The sequence below is a fragment of the Papio anubis genome, chromosome 10 (assembly GCF_008728515.1).
Source record: "Papio anubis isolate 15944 chromosome 10, Panubis1.0, whole genome shotgun sequence".
NCBI classification, from domain to species: Eukaryota; Metazoa; Chordata; class Mammalia; order Primates; family Cercopithecidae; genus Papio; species Papio anubis.
In genome coordinates, this window is record NC_044985.1 from 44,948,982 (window position 1) to 44,962,657 (window position 13,676).

The 13,676-nt window shown below is 38.7% G+C and overlaps 1 protein-coding gene across 2 annotated transcripts in view; it reads left to right on the top strand.

Annotated features, from left to right (window-relative positions):
• Positions 1 to 4,618: 4,618 nt before the first annotated feature.
• Positions 4,619 to 13,676, top strand: part of PSMD14 (proteasome 26S subunit, non-ATPase 14) — a 110,316-nt gene continuing 101,258 nt past the window's right edge. Inside the window, exons 1-3 of one of the 2 annotated variants that reach the window (XM_017946577.2) lie at positions 5,073 to 5,185; positions 10,052 to 10,101; positions 13,418 to 13,550. The gene's annotated coding sequence lies outside the window, so the exon portion shown is untranslated. Of the gene's footprint in view, positions 5,186 to 10,051; positions 10,102 to 13,417; positions 13,551 to 13,676 lie in introns of both variants that reach the window. The other variant, XM_003907535.3, reaches the window with a different exon arrangement.

Consider the following 13,676-nt stretch of genomic DNA (forward strand, 5'->3'; position numbering starts at 1 on the left):
CAAGAGTCTTGGTGTGGGCACATGTCTGCATTTATTTTTGGTAAATATAAAGTGGGATTGCTAGGTCAAATGATAATGGCATTTTTATTTTTTAAATGCCAGAACAATTTCTAAAGTGGTTGTGCTATTTTAGTTACTATTTATATGGTATGTTTTTTTTCATCCTTTTACTTTCAACCTGTGTCACTGAATCTGAAGTGTGACTCTGTGGACAGATATAGTTAGATTTTTTTTTAGCATATTCTGCCAATCTCTGCCTTTTAATTGGAGTTTTTATTCCATTTATATTTAATATACTGACTTATGTGAATCCTGAAAGAGCTAATCTTTCAAGATGGATCCCGAGTGGCTAAGTGGTCCTAAATTCAAAATGGAGCCAAGCAGCCATTTGCTGACTAGAGGTCACACATGTACTCTGTGTTCTGAGAGAACCTACAAGCTTATGAGACTTCGGGTCATTCATAGCTGTCTGTTCTTGTTTACTACTGCCTCAATCAACAGCTGCTAGAAAGTCTCATTTCACCACCTGGACCTAACTGATACACTGTGACCTGCATCAACCAGTCAGAACTAAACAAGCTTTTATTCCTCATTTGCCTCGCAGACCAGAGGGGGAACCTGGGTGGGAACTTTCTCTAAAGAAGATAATCCCTTTTGTTTTCTTGAACCACACCTTTGTTTGGTACAAAAGACTGCAAACTGCTCACTGGAATAAAGTGTCTTTTTTTTTTTTTTTTTGAGACAGGGTCTCACTGTGTCACCAAGGCTAGAGTGTAGTGGCATGATCAGGGCTCATTTCAGACTTGATTTCCTGGGCTCAAGCGATCCTCCTACCTCAGCTGCCTGAGTAGTTGGGACTACAGGCATGTGCCACCACACCTGGCTAATTTTCTGTATTTTTTAGTAGAGATGGGGTTTTACAATGTCACCCAGGCTCGTCTCGAACTCCTGGACTCAAGCAATCCTCCAGCCTTGGCCTCTCAAAGTGCTGTGATTACAGGTGTGAACCACTGTGCCCAGTCTTTCTTTTTTAAGGAAAATCCTTTGAAGTGGATTGTTGACATCGATAAGGTGGAATTTACATTTGTCATTTTGCGATGTTTTCTTTATGTCCTGTGTCTTTTTTATTCCTCTATTTCTTAATTGCTGCTGCCTTTTGTTGTGTTAAATATATATTTTCAAGTATGCCATTTTAATTTCCTTGTCCTTTATTCATATATTTTAAAAGTATTTTCTTAGCAGTTGCTCTGGGGATTATACTTAACAAGTTATAACAATCTAGTTTGGATTAATAACAACTTTATTTTAATAGTACACAAAAACTTGCTACTATATGGCTTCATTCCTCCATTATTCTTTCCCTCCTTCCTCTCCCTTCTGTTATTGTCATATTAATATCTTACAATAAGCCCATATAGACTTATAATTATTGCTTCATGCAATTGTCTTTTAAACCACATAGAAAAATGAGTCACAAATAAAAAAATATACTTTTATATTTATTTATGTAGTTAAGTTTTACAGGCGTTCTTTATTCCTTCATGTGGATTTGAATTACTGTCTAGTGTCTATTTAATTCTGAAGGACTCCCTTTAGTATTTCTTGGAAGGAAAATGTCCTAGTGACAAATTCTATCTTTATATATACATACATTTTGGGAAAGTATTAATACCTCCTTCATTTTTGAAGGATAGTTTTGCTGCAGGTGAAATTCTTACTTGATGATCTTTTTCTTTCAGCACGTTGAGTATGTCATCCCACTGCCTTTTGGCTTTCATGGCATCAACTGTAAATCTTATGGAGGATTACGTGATGAGTGGCTTCTCTCTTGACACTTTCAAGAGTCTCTCTTTGCCCTTGACTTTTAATCAGTTAATTACAATGTGTCGAGGTGTAGATTTATGTTACTTGGCATTTGTTAAGCTTCTTTGATGTGTAGATAAATATTTCTCATTAAATTTAGGGAGTTTTGGACATTCTTTTATTTAAGTATTATGCCTGCCCTTTTCTTTTTCTCCTCTCCTTGTGAAACTCCCATTATGCACATGTTGGTATGCTTGATTGTGTCCCACAGGACTTTGAGGCCTGTTCATGTTTCTTCTTTCTCTTCTCAATCTGTTGCCCAGACTAGATCTTCTCAACTGACCTAAATTGAAGTTTGTTGATTTTTTTTTCTCCCTGCTGAAATCTGGGGTTGAGCCCCTCTAGTGAACTTTTCACTTTATTATAACTTGTTATTTTTATTTTTAAAAAAATTAAAAATTGTCTCTGTCATGGCATATTATACTTTTTAACTCCAGAATTATTTCGATTTTAAAAAATGATTTGTCTTTATCATCTATTTGATGAAACATCTCATACTTTCCTCTAGTTCTTTAGACATGGTTTCTTTTAGCTTTGTAACATATTGAAAATATCTGATTTAAAGCCTTTTTATCTAGTAAGTCCAGCATGTAGGCTTCCTCAGGGTGAGTTTCTATTGATTAATTTTTATCCTGTGTATGGGCCATACATTCTTGTTTCTTTGCATGTATCTTAACTATTTTGAAAACCGAACATTTTAAATAATATAATGTGCGACACTGGAAATCAGATTCTACCCGCTCCCCAAGCTTCACTGTCGTTTCTGTTTGTTGTAGTATTTGTTGGTTTAGTGACTTCTCTGAACTCATTCTTTTTTTTTTAGAGATAGGGTCTGAGTTGGTGACTCAAGGGATCCTCTGGCTTTAGTTTCTTGAGTAGCTGGGACTACACATGTGTGCCACTGCACCTAGCTTATGAACGAATTCTTTAAAGTCTGTATTATTGTGTGTGACCACACAGGTTTCTGCTCAGTTAGCTTAGCGGTCAGTTAATGATTAGTGAGACAGGTTTCCTTAAACACCTTCAACCAAAAAGTCTCCAAGTCTTTCCTGAGGGCTTTAGTACTTACGTTGGGACGAGCCTTCAGCAATCAGTCAAGCACTTTCTATTAGGTTGGTGCAAAATTAATTTCATTGAAATGACAAAACCACAATTTTTTGCACCTACCAACCAAATAATTCTGCCTTTGCCTTCACTTCTTGCTTCTGTAGTGCCTCGAGTCACCCAGAAGTTAGAGCTCAGGGCCCTCTCAGGCCTATCTTGAGTGTTCACATAACCCTAGGCATGTATACACCCTAAGCACCTTCTACAGTCTCAGGAATATGTTAGCATTTTTCAAAGCCCTATGAACATCTTATTCCCCAGTTAAATACTTCAGTATGGGTGGAGCAAAAGGTGCTCCAAACAAAGTTTAAGGGTTTTTTTTTTTTGTTTTTTTGGTTTTTTTTACCTTTATGATGTATGTTATGGGGAGCCACTAGTGGAATCTTACGTAAAGAAGGAGCATGACTATATATAGCACAAACATTTTTACCAATGAGGTGAACAGATTAAAAGGAAGCAGACTGAAGGAGGAAAGATCAAAGAGTACTCTAAAAACATAGCTTGGGGAACATGGTGAAATCCTGTCTCTACTAAAAAAAAATAAATAAATAAAAACATAAATAAAAAATTAGCTGGGCATGGTGGCAAGCACCTGTAGCCCTAGCTACTTGGGAGGCTTAAGTGGGAGGGTTGCTTGAGCCCAGGGACGGGGAGGTTGCAGTGAGCCCAGATGGCGCCACTGCACTCCAGCCTGGGTGACAAAGCAAGACCCTAACTCAAAAATGCATTAATAAATACATACAAAATAAAATAAAATAAAATAAATAAATAAAATAAAATAAAATAAAATAAAATAAAATAAAGTGAGGAAGGTCTGAGTTAAGGCCAAAGTGGGGAGTATTTAGAAGGGGAAGTAGTGGATTGGAAAAGCTGTTATGGAAATTACACATTTCATGGTTTCTACAATGGTTAACTGGGAGGCCAGTGGGGAGAGATGAAAAAGAGGCAAGTGTTTATACTCTTAAGTTTCTGACTAGGAAAATTATTTGGAGGATGGGGTTATTCACCCCCTCCCCCCCCAAAAAAAAGGAATAGAGAGGCACAGGTTTGGGGGGGGAAGCATAAAGATGTGGATCCAAATATTACCTATGAGTAAAATAATCTTTGTGTTTTTAGAGGTATGAATATCTTAAAGCAAAAGTCTAATGCAATTGTGCTACTCAAATCAGTTTGGATCCGCGCGCTGTAATCTTTCCCCACTCTCTGTCCAGTAGATTCGTCGCCATTCTCGATTTAGGAATGCTTTCAAGATGCTTGTTATTTGGAACATATTTGAGAAAGTGAGAGGAACGTGGTAAAGAAGCTGCCTTAAACACAGATTGTACCTAGACCTAGAGTGTAATATCAACTTGTCAAGTATATCCTGAGCAACTTTGCTTTTTGAAAACCTAGCACAAAGTAGATCATGAGTAAAACGTGATTGTTGATAATTACAAGGAGAAATGTGAATAAATGACTCTTTAAACCCTGTAAACTAAACTCGGAGTAAAATAGGTGGTTTGAACATTTGGGAAACATTAGTTTTTCCTGAAATCCAATCCTTGCAAAGCAATTATGACAAGAGGTGGATAAAGCGGTCTTATGGAAAAGGGTGTCTTACCGGTCCCCTCTAATCACATCATCCCCCGTCTTTTTAAAACATTTTCTTCTCAGATAACCAGTTAAATCTAGTTCAAATGAACCTTTTCGTTTTGAGGAGGACCATAATAGCAGTGAACACCAAAACGAAAGGGGATCTGGGCTTCGCAATACTAACAGTTCCATTTCCTAGCCAGTCGCCTCCCGGGCTGGATGTGCCCCCGTCCTAGATCTCAGCGGCGGCCGGAGAGCGCAGAGGTAGGGAGAGAAAAAGGAGGCGTCGGCAGGGCGCGAGCGGCCAGGGGGCTAAGTTCCGCCTCACGGTACTGGGGAGGACTAGAGACGCCGGGCCGCCCGCGCCGTCTGTCCCAAGCTCTCCTCCTGGACACCCGCCTGTCTCCCCGTCGTCTCCAATTGGCCGTCGGGGAACGGAAGCCGAAGCAGACCAGTGAACCCGGAAGTGCTTCGCGGCAGAGGCCCGGGCAACTCTTTTGAATGGAATCGGGCTGATTCATCGCCGGTTCGCAGAGTCAGAACCGCGTCGGGTCTGCGCCGCTGCTGCTGTTGTCTCTGTCTTCACGTCACCGCAGAGGCAAGACAAGGGTCCAGATCGCGGCATCCAGCTCCCGCCCGCCTTCAGGTAAGACCCAGAAGGCAGGCCTGGGAGGTCCGGGGAGGCAGCCGTGCTAGGCCGCCACCAGCCCCGTGCTTTCCTGAGTCACGTTGCCCAGCTGAGTTGCCACTAGAGGCCTGGGCCTCGAGGGAGGAGCCCGAGCTCCTTCATTCTCTTCGCCTGCTCTCAGGGATCTCTGGCAGGGTCAGGTGTGCATCTTGTCTCCTTTCTCCATTCTTTTCTGCTTGGCCGAATTCACATAATGGGAACCTCTTCTCTCTGAGAGAATCCTTGTTTATGGCCTGTTTGTGCTCTATCCGTAGTTGTTCCTGTCTTGAAAAACTTCAAAGCAGACCGGAGAAACAAGGGAGAGAGAGTAGAATTAACTTTCCCATTGAATACGTTTGTTTTATCTCCTGTCCTTTCTGTAAGCCTTGACCCTTTTTCTGTTAGTGTTAGGTTTTCAACTTCCTCCAAAAAATAAACAAAAGTCCTGCAGATACACTGGTTTTGGATCTTGAATATCTTAAAAACAAAGTGTGCTACTGTGCCTGTTAACTTACTTTCAATATTATACTAATTGAGTAATTGTTGGTGAATTGATTACATTTCTCGTGTTAAGTAGAAATCTGCTACCGTATGTTCCATCTTGCAACTTAATTTTCCTGGGGATGTAGCTCTGTGTCTGTCAAAAGAAAAAGAATGTAAACTTTTGAGTCTATAAACCTAGTGACTGAACGAAAAATTCTCGAGAAAATAAATGGTAACCAAAAGTTGATAAAAATTTTATGGAAAGGCAGGGGAGAGGGTTTAAAAATTAGCATAAAATAGAGTTCTAGTGTGAAAGTGATTTTATTCCACTGGTCACAAGTATGTTTTTAGTGCTACTGACTTAATGTGTTTGAGAAAAGCAGCAAGACATGCACTGATACTGTTGAAATAACAAAAACATGAACACAGTTTTAGTGCAGATGATTAATATAATGGTGGCCTTCCTGTCACGTAAGGCTACCTACCAGCTGACTCATTTAAAGTTTAGAGGTTAAGATATATAGTGGTTCTGAATTAACTACAGTTAAGGTGTGTTTAGTGAAGTGCTGTTTAGTGAAAAAGCCTGAATGTTGTCTTGAATTTGTCCCTAAATCTTGCCAAGGGAGGAAAGGTTTCAAGTTATGATCTTTCATTGATGCTTCACCTGTTGACTTTGGGAGTTTGGTTTGTTTGTTTGTTTGTTTCAGCCTGAAGTGTTTGGTAAATAATATATTGCCATTTTAATTAAAAAGCTGGATGGATTTTAGGCCGGGCGCGGTGGCTGACACCTGTAATCCCAGCACTTTGGTAGGCTGAGGCGGGTGGATCATGAGGTGATCCAGCCTGGCCAAGACTAGCCTGACTAACATAGTGAAACCATGTCTCTACTAAAAGTACAAAAAAATCAGCCGGGCATGGTGGCACGTGCCAGTAGTCCCAACTACTTCGGGAGGCTGGAGGTAGAACGTGGGAGGTGGAGGTTGCAGTGGGCTGAGATCGCGCCACCGCACTCCAGCTTGGGCAACAGAGTGAGACTTTGTCTCAAAAAAAAAAAAAAAAAAAAAAAAGCTGGATTTTAATCTCTTTGACATGGGTCTATCTTATTTTTATACTGGCCATGTGCTTGTTAGTATATAGTTTGTGAACCCTATGTATGAAAATCAATAAAAGTTATTATTGCTGTTTTTATTGTTATTATCTTAGAAGTGGAAGAGATTATTTAATCTAGTCCTCTTATTTCAGTAACAAGAAGCAATTATGCTTTTTTAGTTTTCAATTTTGTAGTAATGTTCATTTAATAATTCAGTGTCCACCTGTGAAAACCTTGCCTGAATATCCATGTGATTTCTTGCTCAGGAACTTGTCATATTCCCTGTTTGTTGCAGTCATTTTTACATTTCATATTCTGCTTTGTGTGTGGTACTTTGGTGACCTTATTTGTGAAATGGGAGAACTGGATTAAATAATCTCTGCTAGTTCTAAAATGATAATAACAACAATTATAACAATAAAAATAGCAACGACAACATTTATTGAGTACCTTGAATGTTTCAGACACTATAAGTTGCTTTGAACATATTTTTACAACAGACTTGCAAAGTAGGTATTATCCCCACTTTATAAATGAGGTTCTAGAGTCTAGAAGAAGAAAAAAATTAGTGTCATATAGTGAATAGGTGTGAAGCCAGGATTCAAATCAAAGTCAACTGGTTCAAGAGCCTTTTTCACTCTATACTGCTGTCCTTTCCCTTTACATATTTTTTATGGGTTTATGTCAAACTTCTTCTACCCACCTCCCCCAGTAGATTATAAATTCTGTCAGTGCATGCCACTAAATTTCTTGAGTCAGCCCTCCATATCTCTGGGTTCTGCATCTGTAGATTCAACCAACCACAAATTGAAAATACTTGAAAAAAGTTGCATCTAGGCCAGGCACGGTGGCTTACGCCTGTAATCCCAGCACTTTGGGAGGCTGAGGCAGGTGGATCATCTGAGGTCAGGAGTTCCAGCCTGGCCAACATGGCGAAACCCCTTCTCTACTAAAAATACAAAAATACAAAAATTAGACAGGCATGGTGGCATGTGCCCGTAATCCTAGCTACTGGAGAGGCTGAGGAAGGAGGATCGTTTGAACCTTGGAGGTGGAGGTTGCAGTGAGCCGAAATTGCAACACTACATTCCAGCCTGGTCAACAGAGTGAGACGCGGTCTCAAAAAAGGGGAAAAAAAAATTGCGTCTGTATTGAACATGTGTAGACATTTTTTTTTCATTATTCCCTAAGCAATATAGAATAACTTTCTATTGTATTTACATTGTATTAGTTATTATAAGTAATCTAAAAATGATTTTAAAGTATATGAGAGGATGTGCATAGGTTATATGCAAATAGGGTACTATGCCATTTTATATCAGAGACTTGTGTATCCATGATTTTGGTGTCCTGGAACCAGTTCCCCACAGATACAGATGGATGACTGTACTCAAATGCTGAAATTGGGAGACTCCATAATAGGTTATTTATGATGAGTCCGTTCTCACTCTTCCTTTTTTTTTTTTTTTGAGACGAAACTTTGCTCTGTTGCCCAGGCTGGAGTGCAGTGGCGCAATCTTGGCTCACTGCAGCCTCCGCCTTCCAGGTTCAAGCCATTCTGCCTGCCTCAGCCAGCCTAGCTGGGGTTACAGGTGCCTGCCATCACACCCGGCTAATTTTTGTATTTTTAGTAGAGACCGGGTTTTGCCATGTTGGCCAGGCTGGTCTCAAACTCCTGACCTTAGGTGATCCACCCGCCTCGGCCTCCCAAAGTGCTGGGATTACAGGTGTGAGCCGCCGTGCCCAGCCACCATTTTCACTCTTCTAAGTTGCAGAAATCTTGTTTTCAAAATCCTGTTTATATAATTAGATTTAATGTTGACTCACTCAAGATCTTCCACTGGAAAAAAGTCCTTAAGAAAGTGAGAGTATAAAGTTTTAACTACTTTGCACAAATCAGAAAACAGGAATTAGAAATACAGTAAGATAACAAATATGGAATAGCTTAAAAAGGATTGAGCATCAGTCTGAAAAGTAATTTTTTATTTTTTTTTTTTTTGAGACGGCGTATTGTTTTGTCACCCAGGCTGGAGTGCAGTGGTGCGATCTCGGCTCACTGTAACTTTCACCTTCTGGGTTCAAGTGATTCTTCTGCCTCAGCCTCCTGAGTTGCTGGGATGATAGGCATCTGGCACCGTACCCGGCTAATTTTTGTGTTTTCAGTAGAGATGGGGTTTTGCCATGTTGGCCAGGCTGGTCTTGAACCCCTGACCTCAAGTGATCCGCCCCCCTTGGCCTCCCAAAGTGCTGGGATTATAGGCATGAGCCACTGCACCTGGCCAAAAATTGATTTATTTTAAATCCAGCATGGACATGATCTAGCAATATCAGGTTCTAATCAGAGATTAAGAGAGAAAGAAAAAGTGGAAAGTAATCAACTTTGGAAAGTACTGATATCTTTTTTGTACTATTTTTACCAATTACGATTCTAAATATTATTGTATGTATGACATTATGTTAGGTATAAACACTTTATTCATATTGTCTGATAATATTTTCCATAAAGTTAATTATGTCATGAATGAGCTTTTGAGTCTTCTGCTTTTTTTTTTGTTTTTGTTTTTTGTTTTTTGTTTGTTTGTTTGTTTGAGACGGAGTCTCGCTCTGTCGCCCAGGCTAGAGTGCAGTGGCCCGATCTCAGCTCACTGCAAGCTCCGCTTCCCAGGTTTACGCCATTCTCCTGCCTCAGCCTCCCGAGTAGCTGGGACTACAGACGCCCGCCACCTCGCCCGGCTAGTTTTTTGTATTTTTTAGTAGAGACGGGGTTTCACCGTGTTAGCCAGGATGGTCTCGATCTCCTGACCTCGTGATCCGCCCGTCTCGGCCTCCCAAAGTGCTGGGATTACAGGCTTGAGCCACCGCGCCCGGCCGAGTCTTCTGCTTTTTGATAGCTGTAAAAACTTGGTTTAGATCCATCAACCTTTTTATTGCTTTTATTTCTAAGAATTGAAAGTGTTCTCTTTTATGTTAAGTATAACACATTCACTTTGTGAATCTTTCTGCTAAATTCTGCGAAATGCAAGTCCCTATCTCCAATGTGATTTAGTCATGTGAAATACGCCCAGCATTTTGAAACCCAGTAAGTGGCAAACTATGTGAGGAAGAAGGATCTGTGTTGGTAGCCATGCTCAGGATAGGGTTGCTGATGAAGTAGCTAGTGTTTATTATATGCTTACTATTTGCCAAGCATTGTATTAAATGGTTTTTTTTGGGTCCATTGTTTTTGTTAATCTTTTAAATGGCTCTATGAGATATATATCTCTATTTTGCAGATGAGGAAACTGAGGAGGAGAGAGGTGATTGACTCAAGGACATAGAGCTTGTAAGTGTTAGAGCCAGTATTTGAATCTGGCACTCTGACTGTAGAGTCATAGTACTTGACTCTCATGTACCAGACAAAATAGTCATTAGTCATCGCCATTTACCATCTAGGCCCAGTAGACCATAAAAGGATAGTGAAAAACAACTATATCAGAAATGTTAGTAAAGCTTAAACATAGCAAATACAAATTTTTATATTAATTAATTAATTAATTAATTTTTGAGATGGAGTCTTGCTGTGTCACCCAGGCTGGAGTGTAGTGGTACCACTTTGGTGCACTGCAACCTCCACCTCCTGGGTTCAAACGGTCCTCCTACCTCAGCCTCCCCAGTAGCTGGGATTACAGGCACATGCCACCATTTCTGGCTAATTTTTGTATTTTTAGTAGAGACAGGGTTTTGCCTTGTTGGCCAGGCTGGTCTTGAGCTTCTGACCTCAAGTGATCTGCCTGCGTTGGTTTCCCAAATTGCTGGGACTGCAGGCGTGAGCCACCACACCCAGCCTAAATACAAGTGTGTATTCTGTATTTTCTTGGTTTTGAAGGTACATATATCTTCATATGTCATCCTTTGAATGGGCATCATGGTTTGAATGAACTGCTTATCAGCCACCATGCATGAACCTAGAACATACTTGTCTTGTATAGATCAGTTCTATATTTCAAATACATTTCTAGTAGGCTCTAGCTTATTACTTCTGGTTCTTGTATTTATTATCCTGTGTGTGTATCTATGTGAAAATATACATCACATAAAATTTACTATTCTAACTTTCTGGTGTATAGTTTAGTGGCATTAAGTATATTCACAGTGTTATGTAACTGTCACCACCATCCATATCTAGAATTTTTTTCGTCCTCCCAATTACTTTTCTTTTGAAAACATCGAGAGCTCATAATTTTGTTGAAGATAGGATGCCATCTTTCCTTCATAATTGCAAAACATTTATATTTTTAGATTTATAGGCACCATTTAGAATTAGTCCAATGATTTTTAAAATTTCTACATTATCTATTTCCTTTTATTCACATTTGTGTACACTTTAGCATTTTTCCATGTGTGAACTGTATTAACATCATAAGACATCAAAAAATATGTCACACATCTCTTTAGAAAACAGGTTCTCATTGCAAAATGCTGTGTGATGAAGTCCTTTCATGTTGAATAAGTAACTGAGTAAGAATGTCACTTTTTTGGTTTTAGAAATATATTGTTCACTCACTGACCCTTTAAAAAATAATCTGTTGAGGAGAAATTCACATAATGTAAAACTAACCATTTTAAATTGAACAGTTTAGTATCATTTCGTCCATTCACAGTGTGCCATTACCACCTCATTTTAGTTCCAGAACATTTCTGTCATTCCAAGGTAAAAAATCTCTTAGCCATTTAGCAGTTTCTCCATTTTCCTCCCTTCCCCACCCACTGATAACCACCAGTCTGCATTCTGTCTCTGTGGATTTATTGGATACTTCATATACATGGAATCACATAACATGTGACCTTTTGTGCCTGGCTTCTTTTACGTAGTGTGATATTTTGAGGTTCAGCTAACTTGTAACATGTACCAGTAGTACTTCATTCCTTTTTATAGCTAAACAGTATTTCATATTACAATATTCCTTTATGTGTTTATAGTAGATTTGTTTATCCATTCATTCTTTGGTAGACATTTGGACTGTTTCCACCTTTCGGCTATTGTGAATAGTGATGGTGTAAACATGCATGTACATGAACTTATTTTGAGTATTTGTTTTCGGTTTTATGGGGTATATACCGATGAGTGGAGTTGCTGGATCAAGTGGTAATTCTATGTTTAACTTTTTGGGGAACTGCCAAACTATTCCCAGCACTCATTGGTTCTTAAGTTTGAGAAAATTAATCTAGGGTATTATCATCTCAAGATAGTCTGAGATTTTGTTTATATCAATGGTTCTCAATTGTGAGTGATTTTTGAGACAATCAAAACTAACTTCAAACATTTGTCCCCCGGGGACATTTGGTAAAGCTTGGAGACATTTTTGATTGTCACAACTGGATAGGTGCTGCTGTTGTCTAGTGGAGCTGGGGATGATGTTAAGCATCCTATAGTGCACAAGACAGCCCCACGAACAACAGATTATCTGGTTCTGAATCTTAGTAGTACTGAAGTTAGTAAATCTTGGCTTGTACCGTCAATTTTATTGTCATCATTAGAGACTAGAATGCTATAATCTGTCTCCTTCACATTCATCTTTGATTTTGTAGTAATGTGAAACATTTTCTTTGTTGCTTTTTTCCTTTTGCCATTATTAAAATGAAAAATTCTGATTTCTTAACCGTGCTAAATGAAGACTGAAAAAAAGACTACAAAGATGAAGTCTCTAGTGTTCTATATCTTTTCGAAAGATGGATCAGTGCTTTGGACAACACAATAAGAATGAAAGGATGATGTAATAACTATAATTTTTTTCACTATTGCATTATTTTAGACAGTTCTTATCATTTTTCCATATTCTTGTCATTTTAGTGTTTTTGGCATAGTTTTGGGAATAATTGATTAAGAAATGATGGACTACTAATGCCTCCTAGTATGATAAAATAGCAAATTTTCAGGGTGTAAGAAAAGTAACCACTAATATTCCATAATATTTGATAGATTTGTAATAATGTACAATTAACCTATATAGTAATTACATGAGAGAATGAACTGTCCTATTTAAAAAATAAGTAAATTTTTATTTTATTCTTTTTTTTTTTTTTGAGACCAAATTTCACTCTTGTTGCCCAGGCTGGAGTGCAATGGCGCATTCTTGGCTCATTGCAGTCTGCCTCTGGGATTCAAGTGATTCTCCTGCCTCAGCCCCCTGAGTAGCTGGGATTACAGGTGCCTGCCACCATGCCTGGCTAATTTTTTTTGTATTTTTAGTAGAGAAGGTGTTTTACCATATTGGCCAGGCTGGTCTCGAACTCCTGACCTCAGGTGATCTGCCCGCCTTGGCCTCCCAAAGTGTTGGGATTACAGGCGTGAGCCACCGTGCCTGGCCTCTTTTGTTCTTTGAAAAATGTCTGGAAAGACTAAAAGTTTTGAAATGTCTGTCTTCAAAGTTAGTGTTCACGAGAGAAACATACACATAAAATTTGGATACAGGGTTACTCACTGTGCTCTGTAGCTCCCTGTAAAGTAGCTTATTCTGTATTCAGAAAATGATTATTAAGAAACAGTTTTGATTTCTACTTCATTTTTAGGAATGTTGATTCTTTTAAAGATTTTGGTATAAAGTTTTTCTCCTTAAATTATCAAAATAATTATATTTTATTTTGTTTACTTTTTTCAGGAGAGAAAGAAAAAATAAAATATACTTGGGGAAATTGTGCCTGCCAGAATTAGCAAGAGCTTTCTTTAAGAAGAAATTTGTCAAACTCAACAAATTGAAGGTTAACACTTTAAGAGTTATAGTTATTGACCAGGTAAGGTTTAAAAATGTATTTTACTTTTAATTATTCTTTTAGGGGTGGATAGAGAGATAGCATGAAAATGTATTATTTTTAACAGATGTCAAATTATGAATATGTTTGATAGATAACCAGATTTTC